Raw genomic sequence first — 12210 nt, 5'->3', positions numbered from 1 at the left:
CTCAACTGGGTCATCCATTGTATCGTGACCACAAATATTTATTATCTAATTTCGATACACTCTCCTAGCTATAATAGATTCACCAATCGACGTAGATACTTCAAGTGGTTTAACTAGCAATTCTGATGTTTTTTTAAACTTTCCAGCAACCAATGGAGTGACATATGATAATGTAGAGCCCAGATCAACCAATGCATATACATCATATGAAAAGATGGATAATGTACCTATAACCACATCTGGAGAAGCCTCTAAATTTTATCGATCCATTGAAGAATATGTACGATTCTGAACTCTACTAGAGTTAGCTCCTCCTTTAGCACTTCTACCATGACCCATAGGTTGTACACCTCTACTTGAATAAGGCACCGATGATGATGATGCAACAGCTGATCCAGTAGGTCATGCCATATCACCTATGCCCCTTTGAGGGCCTTCTCTCATCATATGTCCTAACGTACCACACCAAAAGCAAGCATTTGTCCCAAACCAACATGCACCTAAATGAAGCTTTCCACATTGTTTACATGGCTGTCGAGGAGGCCTTAATTGGTTCATACTCCCTTGCTCTTGATACCCCGCTGTTTCTAAAATCTGACTCTCACTTCTTTGTCCAAACTGGTTGCCTTTGGACCCTTGAAACTGTGGTGAAGCACTAGATGTAGGATAAGAAAATAATGGCCTAGGTAGTCTATTAGAAAATCGAGGCCTAAACTCTCCTTGGGATGCCATGAACTGCCCCGTAGATCTGGACCTCTTGGAATATCCTCTTTCCAATTCTTGTGTTTTTCTTCTTTGCCTTTGATCTTTCATTTTTTTGTGCAAATATTTGTATCCTTTCTATGTCCATATCTTTGTTCAAAGCAGCAATAGTACAATCTTTAACTAGATATGGATCCAATCTATCCACATATCGATGAACTCTATCATCCATTGTAGCTACTATATTAGGATCATACCTAGCCAAAGAGTTAAACCGGAGGCTTTACTCCCTCACGCTCATATTCCCTTGGTGAAGATTCAAGAACTGATCCTCATGAGCTTCTCGAATCTCAAATGGAAGGTAGTGATCAAGAAATGCCTTTTTGAACTCTTTCCAAGTAACTGAGGTGCATCGATACCCCTAGATTGTTTCCAATCTTCATACCAAAATTTAGTTTCTCCTTTGAATCTATATGCTGCTAGCTCAACTGTCTCTTTACCCGACATATGCATGATATCTATAGCCCTTTTGATTTAATCAATAAAGTTCTGTGGGTCTTCATTAAGATCTTATCTAGTGAATGTGGGAGGATCCAATTTAAGAAAATCCTACGTTCGAAGGCTAGCTGCCCTATCTACACCACTAGAACCTGTGGTTGGAATGGCTTGTCCTTGAGCTTGTACAACAACTATACGAGCCAATAATTACACTGCATTCCTTAGATATTGGTCTTTAGCATTGGTAGGTAGTTCTGAGATGTGGTTCTTCTCCTTCTTAGCTCTTCTAGAGATGGAGGAGTAGAAGAAGTTTGGGACACAAACTCAGCATGAGCCTCACTTTGATTAGCTTGTCTAGGTGATTTGCTGGTCCCTTCCCTAGCAGCCACGTCTATCCACTTACTTGTATTCTTACTCCTTCTCGTAACCGGCATCTTTACTATAATAAGAGGAAAAAATAGGTTCAATGGTTAAATATGACTTCACCTACAACATAGGTTCTATTGCATGAGCTAAGATATGAAGAAAAAGAGACAACCCCTAAATGTCCCATCGCCTCCTTCTTATAGATGGGGTGCATAACACGCCCATAAACAAGACTCTATATTGACACAACTTTTTAGATACCCTAGGACGACCTGCTCTGATACGACTTTTGTCATGCCTCAACTTTTATTGGGTCAGGCAGGCACCCATAGCTGTAAAGGCCTGAGAGAATCAATTCATAACCTTGTACTTCTCATGCATGTAACTATGACAACGAAAGGTCCTAACCAACATGATATTATGTATCGATGAGAATAATTACATAGGCAAGCACAAAATTGTATATACAATACTTGGCCGTTGGGGCCACCACGTCTAAAGAAAAACACTACCATAACTTTAGTCTACAAAGCCTCTAAAAGGTACATAGACTTAGTTAGGGTCGGGACAAACCCCCGCCCTACTCTTGACTCACTGCAAAATACCAAAATATATGGAACAGACTCGAAAAGCCCTAAATTAACCCGGAGCTCACCAATAGTCACTGAAAAGCCTGCGCTCCTACTAGTGAGGTGTGTGAGATGAAGTACCTGTGCCTGCAGCATAAAATACAGGTCCACCGTATGGGACGTCAGTACAAAAATATGTACTGAATATGTAAGGCTGAAGGTAACAACACACGATACAAGAGCTTAATAGAAATCAGATACAAGTGTATAAGCAGTACTAATAGACCACCTTTATATATACATGTGGGGCTACATACATTACATTCCTTTATTCATTTTTACCTTTCTTACTTCATAATATTTGTAAGTCATATATGATGCAAATGACCAGCTGATCAGTCGTAAATGGATAAATTAGGATTGGCCCATGCTAGGCTTACGCCCCTGAGCTGCCACCTATATATAAAGATTGGGATTGGCCCATGCTAGGATTATGCCCCTGAGCTGCCACCCACATTTAAAGGTATCGGGATCAGCCCATGCTAGGCTTATGCCCTTGAGCTGCCACTCGTTTTACAGATTTGCATTACTTAGTTTATTTAGCCTTTGAGATTGTTACTTTGGTGGTCATCACATTATGGTACCTTGAACCAATAATCTGCTAATAAGAGACATATAAATGGATACTTAATGCAACAACAATGAGATAGGGAGCTGTTTACACACAAAATGAAGTGTTTTGAAGCTGAAAATACACATGGGTCTTATTTGAATAAACGGAGAACTTCTGAAATTTTCAAGTGAAAATAGATGTGCAGGTCAAATAATAGGCATGTATCGAAGTGTTTTAACACATTAGAGAGTGGGAATAAGGTCATTGGATACATGGAATGTAATGTGCTGCTATTACGTATCACTTGTTATAGGATAACCTTGGAAGCTTACTTGATGGAACAAATGTTTGATTTCATGCCAAAGAGTACATAATGGAGTATGCCTTACATATCTGGTTGTACAACTCCAATACCAGCCTGATTCGACTTCCTGCCTTTTTAGATTACTTATCAACTATGAAATATATGGCAAACTAATATTAGCAACCAACTATCACATTTTGGTTATTTAACTTTACCAAAACAACAATTGGGCAGTAAGACTTTACTCTATCAATCAAGGGTGTTATCTTAACCTTTTTCTCCTCTAATTACACCCATATACTATACATGTTCTTATAAGATTCACGGAAACCACTTCAGCTTCATTACATATTCCAATCAATACACAAAATAGATTGCATAGTAACAGATGTAATAATTTGTTCGGTGGTGTACCACCACACCTTTCTTCTATATTTCAATCCAAATTAGTCACACCTTTCTCCAAAAAAAACCTGGCAGCCCACAGCTTATTTACACAAAACATTCTACAAAATAGCCCCAAATTCCTTTTATTGTAGCAATCAATTATTAAACTCATCATCTCTTGAGTTCTCAATAACAATGCATCTATAATTCTCTATCAAATTCATATGCACAGTGAAAAAAATGGAGCAGTTACCTAAACTCAATTCTGCAACTTGTTCTTTTAAATTTGAACTCCTTAAGAACTTCAACTTTTACTTTCTTTCACACTTTAAACCAAAGAAGAAAAGAGAAGTTCCTTAATATCAAAGAAAAGTGAGCAGGTTGCTTGTTCTATATTCTGCCATATACTTATAATTAAGCACTTCTAACATCTTTTCCTAATCTTCCATGAGAGAATTAAACAAAAACTAAAGTTTTTTCACTTACCTTGGGCTGCAAAGGTTGGGGTTTCTTCAAGAACCCTAGAAAGGAAATAGGACTGCTCCTAGTTTCTTAAAAGAAAGTAGAGAGTGTTTGTGAAGTGTAACCCTTTTTTATGAATTAATAATAAGGGAATAGACCAGCAACTTCTTCTTATAAAGCCTCTATTTTTGGTCATCCACCTAGCTAATTTTGGACCACAAATTTAATCAAATTGATCCAAGTAGGTGATGCACCTACTTAAGGAGTTCAAGCAGCTCAAAATGTCAAAGTAGGTGATGCACCTACTTGCTTAATTTCTTAGTTGGGCTCAATTATATTTGGGCCTTGGCATATTTGAGAATTGAGCCTTTTTTCCATTTTTATTCTTCTTTTACTTAATTTGGGCCCAAATAAGTATTCTAATAAAGGTCCAAATCTTATTCGTGGACCTACTAGCTTAATTAAGTCAAGCAAGCACCTCAATAGTTTACTCCATTTTCAGCTCCTAACCCTTTAATCTAACCTTAAACTTATACACACTTGATCACTTTAAAATTCAGATTCAAATACAAACTTACAATCCCAAGTTTAAATAGTTGTATCGATGTTAAATTGTCTGCATAACATTAAACTGTAGGGAAGCATCTATAATTCCATCTACACCATTAATACCTGCATAACAAATCTCATCCGTTACCTATACAACAAGGCTATACCAGGTTCCATGTAATTAGAACAAGTACAAGCAAAATACAGGATGTTACAATTTGGTTGTTAGCCCGAGAGTTTAGTGTGGGTTGTCTATGATTACGGGTTTGTTCCTGTGAATATTAGTAATAAAAAAGATAAGGTGAATAAATAGGAATAGTGATGTAAGATAAGGTGAATAAAGAGGAATAATGATGTATTAGCGTTTGATTGTGGTTGACAGTGTGAACTAATGAGGCTAGAGTATGTTAGTAGTGAATATAATATTGATGGAGTTGGAAGAGTTGTTGGATGTTGTAACTTATATTGATAAAGTAATAATATTATTACAACCTTAGTTGAATTATATTCCATTGAAGATGTCATGATTTATTTTCCTTAATTCTATTTTATGATTATATGAACTAACATGGTCGGACGATGATGCCTACCAGTACGTGTGGTCGTACTGACCCTACTCTTCTACATTCCTTCTTGGAGTGTAGACTAGATGTAGGTTAATTGCAGTTACTTGATGGAAGGCGATATTTAGCACTAACTTCTGCACTTTCTTACTGGAAGATGTTAGAGTCTTTGTATTATTTATTTCATTGTCAGTCTATGTTGTAATAGGTAACTCTTATACATGTCTGGCCAAAGAAGTATTCATAAAAAGTTTTTTTATTAGTATTTGATTTACTTTATATTTAATTAAAAATAGAAGTCTTCCTCATATTTTTAGTTGGGTAATAAGGGTTCTCCTAGCTACTTAAATAGCGTAGGTGACCGCACGGTCCGTTAGTCTGGGTCGTGATGATTGAAAAGCTGGTATAGCTGGAGGGTGTTGGCTAAAAGTTTTCTTGATAGATTTGTATTTACCGTTGAGATAGTCCCTGATCGATACTCACTAGACCGGATCAAGCAGAAGAATGATGAGTGTTTCCGAGACTATGCCTTTCATTGGAGGAAGAAAGCTGCCAGAGTACAACCTCCCATGTCTGAGGAGGAAATGGTATCGGTTTTTTCTCATGCTCAGGAGGGAGAATTTTACATTGGGATAGTATCTGCGATTAGGGAAAATTTCACAGATTTGGTAAAAATTGGGGAATCGCTAGAGGAAGGCATTCGAATAGGAAAGATTGTCAAAACCCCAACATCATCTGGGTCTTCCATGTTTCCAAAGAAGAAAAGAGAGAATGTGACTGCGGTCTATACTAATTTTATTAATAAATTGAAAAGGAAATTCAAGCCTAGGAATATTCTTTCCTCACCACCATCACCAAGTTTTCAGCCTGTATTCTATGCCCAACCCCAATATCAAGCTCCACTTCCAAATATTTTACCCTAGTGCCAAGTTCTACAACCAAATTATCAGTTTCATGTTCAAGCTACTCTTCCAAATAACCAAATAAACATCCAAGCACCTCCAAACTATCATCAAGTACCTCCTCCCTCTAATCAAAATTAGTATAACCCCCACGTATAAACCTAAAAAAGAAACCTCCTAGAAAATTCACTCCATTGGATGAAAGTCATACCCAGCTCTTTGGTTGATTGATGAAAGCTGGTTATTTACAACCTATTCTATCAAAGCCTTCTAATCTCAATTCCCGATTCTGTTAGACCGATCAAGTTTATGTTTATCATTCAAGAGCACCCAGGGATAATACTAAAGATTGCATCAATCTGAAACACAAAATCCAAGACTTGATTGATTAGAAGATCATCACTCTTTAGGCACCGACACCAAATGTTACTAGTAATCTATTTCTTAATCATGGGGGAGCTACGGTTAGCATGATTAAAATAGCAAGGGAATGGGTATCTAGCAAGACTATTACTAAGACGGATTCACAAAATTCCAAAAATACAGAAGGAGTGGAAAAGATAGAGAAAGTCATGGTTGCCTTGAGTGTCTTGAGTAAGAATTTGGAAGGAATTATTAATCCCATTACGGTCCTATATAAAGCATCTAAGCATGGGATAGGGTACCAGCTAAGAGGGGAAGATGAGAATGAAGATAAGTCAAAGCTGAGTCTGTACAAACCGTTGTCGTACCAGTTATTTCTTGTGCGTGAAATATCAAAAGATGATGGTCTTAGGTATGGGACAGAAAATCTATTCTCGAGATGCAATATCATACCTGAGGGTTTCCCGAATTTTGATGGGTGAGGAAGATTGCACCAGGAGAGGCATTGCAAAACTGGACCTCTACTCCATTTATAACTTGTCGCCCGTCGTGATATTTGAAAGAGAAACTACTTGTAGTTTTTAAAAATTGGTGATGATCTGGAGGAGGCCCCGTGATCCATATTTTTATATCTTAAATTTTCTTTTCATGCTTTACTGCTTTCTAAAAAGGCATGGGCCAATATTTACGCGAGTTATGAGCCATAGTTCGTGTTTATTTCCCAAATTTCAATGAAAAGGCCTCCCTTCATTTAAGAATTTATTTTTGAAATATGATTATATTATTGTGTTTTATTGTCTTGTTATCACCTACCTTGGTTTGTTTCAAAAGGGTAATTTAAAGCTTGCCAATGTCATGTCATGTCAAGGGTTAGACGAACAAAGTAAGGGGAGTGATGATGAATAAAAGAAGGTGATGAGGAGCAGTTAGTGGAAGATATAGAGGAATTTGAAAATCGAGAGACGCCCAACCTGGAGGAGCCCTAATCCTACCTGAGATGGATGGTCAAGAGTGGACCAAACCAATCAATTTCGATGCGGTAAAGAGATACTATGTTTGAAGGATGTTGTAGTTTTGTTTCCTTAGTTTGTCTATAATCGCCTTTATGGTAGTATTTGATTTATGATGTATAATTGCCTAGAATCCCTTTTCTTTTATGTGTGAACTATGTTTGACCTAAATTCTCCAGAAAGGGATACATTGGCAGCCTATTTCGGCTTCGGTCAACCCTTTAGGACAATTTATCCTTTCCTATTATGTATGAACTATGTGATGACCTGAATTCTCAAGAATGAGATACGTAGGAGGCTTATGTCGGCTTTGGTCAACCCTTTAGATTTTTATATATGTCCCTAGCATAGTCCTGAACTATGTTTGACCTGATTCCTACTTCAACGGGATACGTAGGCGTCAAAATGGCTTGGTCATATAACCCCAAAAAAAGGAAACTAGGGCAGAATTTTTGAGAAGGAATCTTGAAAATGCATAAGAGGAAGAGTCATCATCCAACAAAGACAAAGAATATCAACAAAGACTTCGGATCCTTTCAGGTTGAGATCATCTCAAACAACATTAAACTAGGTCAGAGATTTTGAGGAAGGCCTCAAAATTTTCACTAAACATTGGAATATATTTCAAATTCTCCGGACCTAGAGGTCAAAGTCAAGCTTTAGAAGTCATCATCTGCGACTAAGTCTAGGTGGACTAAACCTTCGACTATGACCGAACTTTTGATATAAACCCTCAGCGATGATGATGAATCCCTAGAATTCCTTCATTAAACATCAGATACAGTTAGAACCAAAAGAAAGATGTTCGTTGAGCTGGTACATGACATGACTAGCAGAGATTTTCTAAAGCTTTTACAGAAATTTTTGAAACTATTTTCTAAAATTAAGACTACCTTCAAAAATCTATACAAATCTTTTACTTAGTGATTGCCTAGGAATCTATTGGAATGGGGAGTTAGGGTGGAAGTCCTAACATGACGGAGTACCCAAAAGATGGTGAGGAGCAAACCAAGGATCGAAAAAGGTCAACACGGAGTAGTTTCACTCAAAAACTAATCATTTTTCTGTGGATGCAGAGATTAGTACACAAAAAATGGAAATCATTTTTCAAAAAATCCCCAACCAGATTGCGAGCCACACAAAAGCATATAATGCTCAAGAATGTTATTTTTGGGTAACCAAAAAATGGGTTTAATACCCATTTATCAAGGACCTTTTGAATTGTCTATCTTATTTTTTGAGGCCATGAAGGACAAACAAAGGCGCCTTATCTTCTTTATGAATATTGTATTTAGAATTATCCTAAAAAATAGTCACTAGCAAAAGCGACTTTATGTCTACTAAATATTTACCTTGAGTGCAGGTACATTTAAAGGAGTCGACATAATAAATACAACAATCAAAAGGATCACTCAACATGAGGAAAAGCAGAAAGTCATCCTCAAAATTCGCCTTGGAGCAGAGCAAACGGTATTTGAGTAATATCCAGACAAGGACTTTGCCCTATTCACTTGCATTGATGGATTTGTTATTTAATTATTTCTTCAAAAATAAAATATTAATAACGGAATAAGTCATTCAAATCATGATGCTCAGTATTTGTTATTAAATTGTCATAAAGATTAACTGTGGTCGCCAGTGAGAACGACATTGTGTCTACTAACTGTCTACCTTGAGTACAGGTACATGTAGAAAGCAAAACAGTGACAAACGAACTCAGGTGAAACTTTTTCCAAATTTCCAACAGGGCCATTTCAAGCCATTGCCGAGAGGGTCATTTCATATCATCGCCGAGAGGACCATTTTATACCATTGACAAGAGGGCCATTTCATACCATCTCATTGTCGAGAGGGCCATTTCATGCCATTGTATAGAGGGCCATTTCATATTATCACCGAGGGCTATTTCATGCCATTGCCAAAAGGGCCATTTCATATTATTTCATCAATAAGAGGGCCATTTCATTTCATTCCATTGCCAAGTGGGCTATTTCATACCATCTCATTGTCGAGAGGGCTATTTCATATTATTATTGAGAGGGATATTTTATGCCATTGCCAAGAGGACCATTTTATATCACTTCCGAGATGGCCATTGCATTTAATATCTGTTGACATGCGATATAGCATCCGTTGGCATCGAGGATATCATCATCATTTAATATCTGTTGACACGCGAGATAGCATATGCTGGCGTCGAGGATATCATCAATATTTAATATCTATTGACATGCAGATGTGCAGTTTATCGGCCCTGATGTCCAGTTTATTTTTTGGTCTTTCAGTCTTGGTATTTTGTTTGTTTTTCTTTTTGTAATTTGAATAATTTTAGGGTTGTAACTCAGATCTTTACCTTGGTATTTTAGGTTAAAACTCTTTCTATCGGAGTTTTTAATGAAATGTAGTTTTCCCTTTGTTTTATTTTGAGTCTAATATTTATTTTCTATTATACAGTTCTTTCTATGTTGATTCTAGTGATATGACATACATGAAGAATTATCAACCAGATTTCAAAACCCAATCTAATTATGAAATAATGAATAAAGAAGTTGAATATGATGTAGAAGAAACATTTGAGGATATAAGAAAAGATTTCAAATAGTTTGAGAATAAGTCAAATCCTAATTTGGATGAAACTAAGGCGATCAATTTAGGAGATCATGAAAATATTAAGGAGACTAAGATAAGTGTATATGCTCAACCATAATAAAAGAAAGCTATAATTGAAGCTTTGCTTGAGTACAAAGACATCTTTGCGTGGTCTTATGATTATATGCTTGGTTTGAGCACCAATTTGGTAGTTCATAGTTGCCAATTGATCCTGCTTTCCCTTCTATCAAGCAAAAGTTAAGAAAGCTCAAAACTAACATGAGTTTAAAAATCAAAGAGGAAATCATGAAGCAACTTGAGGCTAAAGTCATTTGGGTGGCCTAGTGTCCTACTTGGTTGGAAAATATTGTCCCTGTTCCAAAAAAGGATGGCAAAGTTTGGATGTGTGTTGATTATCGTGATCTAAATAAAGCGAGTCCAAAAGATGATTTTCTACTTCCTAATATCTATATTTTGTTAGACAATTGTGCCAAACATGATCTTGCATCTTTTGTGAATTATTATGTGGGGTATCCCCAGATCATTATGGATCCAGAAGATGCGGGAAAGACATTATTTGTCATATTATGGGGAACATATTGTTATCGAGTTATGCTTTTTGGATTAAAGAATGCTGGGGCAACTTACGTGAGAGCAATGTCCATAATGTTCCATGACATGATGCATAAAGAGATTAAAATTTATGTGGACGATGTGATCATTAAATTAAGAGAGCAATCTAACCATGTCAAAGATCTGAGAAGATTCTTTGAAAGGCTTCGAAGGTATGATCTTAAACTTAACCCAGTAAAATGTGTATTTGGAGTCCCATCGGGAAAACTTTTTGGGTTTATAGTCAGTCAATGCGGCATTGAGTTAGATACTTCAAAAATAAAAGTTATTCAAGATTTGCCTCCACCAAAGAATAAACCAGAGGTGATGAGGTTACTTGGAAGGTCGATTTATATCAGTAGATTCATTGCCCAACTTACAATAACCTGTGAGTCAATTTTCAAGTTGTTGAAGAAGAATTCTAAAGTTGAATGGACTGAAGAATGTCAAGAGGCAATTGACAGAATTAATAGGTACTTTTTGAATCCGCCTATTTTGGTTCCTCTAGAGCCAGGAAGACCTTGATATTGTATATGTCCGTGTTAGAATTTTTTTTTGGTTGTGTATTGGGTCAACATGATGTCACAGGCAAAAAAGAACAGGCCATCTACTACCTTAGTAAATAGTTTACCACTTATGAGGCTAAGTGCACTCTTCATGAAAAGACATGATGCGCTTTAACTTGGGTAGCACAAAAGTTGAAGCATTACTTGTCATCTTACACTACTTACCTCATCTCTCGTATGGATCCCTTAAAGTATATTTTTTAGAAGCCTATGCCCACAGGCAGACTCATGAAATGGAAGATGCTACTCACAGAGTTTGATATTGTCTATGTGACTCAAACTGCAATGAAAGTTCAAGCCTTAGCGGATCATTTGGCTGAAAATCCTATCGATGAGGAATATGAGCCATTAAAGACTTACTTTCCAGATAAAGTGGTCATATGTGTTGATGAGGTTATTTCTAATGATTGCCATTCAAGTTGGAAGTTGTTCTTTGATGGAGTTGCTAATGTAAAGGATTAGGGATAAGGGCAATTCTTATTTTTAAATCAGGACAATATTATTCTATAACAGCCCAACTTTGATTTTACTGTACTAACAATATGATAGAATATGAAACTTGTATTCTAGGTTTGAGATTAGCTATCGACATGGGAATCCAAGAATTGTTGGTGTTAGGAGACTAAGATTTATTAGTCCACCAAATCCAAGGAGATTGGGAGACTCATGATTTAAAACTCCTACCATATCGAGGTTGTTTACAAGATCTTTGTCAATGATTTATATCAGTAAAGTTCAAGCATATTCCCAGAGCTCATAATAAGATCGCTGATGATTTGGCGACCTTATCTTTGATGCTCCAACATCTCGAGAAGACTTATATTGACCCATGGCATATGCAGATTCGTGATCAACATACATATTGCAATGTGGTTGAGGAAGAACTTGATAGTAAGCCGTGGTTTCATGATATCAAAGAATATATTTAGATTGGAAAATATCCTGTACATGCCGATGGTAACCAAAAGAGAACCATTAGACGTTTGTCTAGTGGATTTTTCCTAAGTGGGGGAATCTTGTATAAGAGGACTCTAGATTTGGGACTTTTAAGGTGTATAGATACTAGAGAAGCTTCAAAAATCATAGCTGAAGTACATTCTGGGATCTGTGGACCACACATGAGCGGGTATGTTTTGGCAAAGAAAATACTTCGAG

The sequence above is a fragment of the Capsicum annuum genome, chromosome 3, assembly GCF_002878395.1.
Source record: "Capsicum annuum cultivar UCD-10X-F1 chromosome 3, UCD10Xv1.1, whole genome shotgun sequence".
Taxonomy (NCBI): Eukaryota; Viridiplantae; Streptophyta; class Magnoliopsida; order Solanales; family Solanaceae; genus Capsicum; species Capsicum annuum.
Note: the sequence above shows the minus strand (reverse complement) of the source record.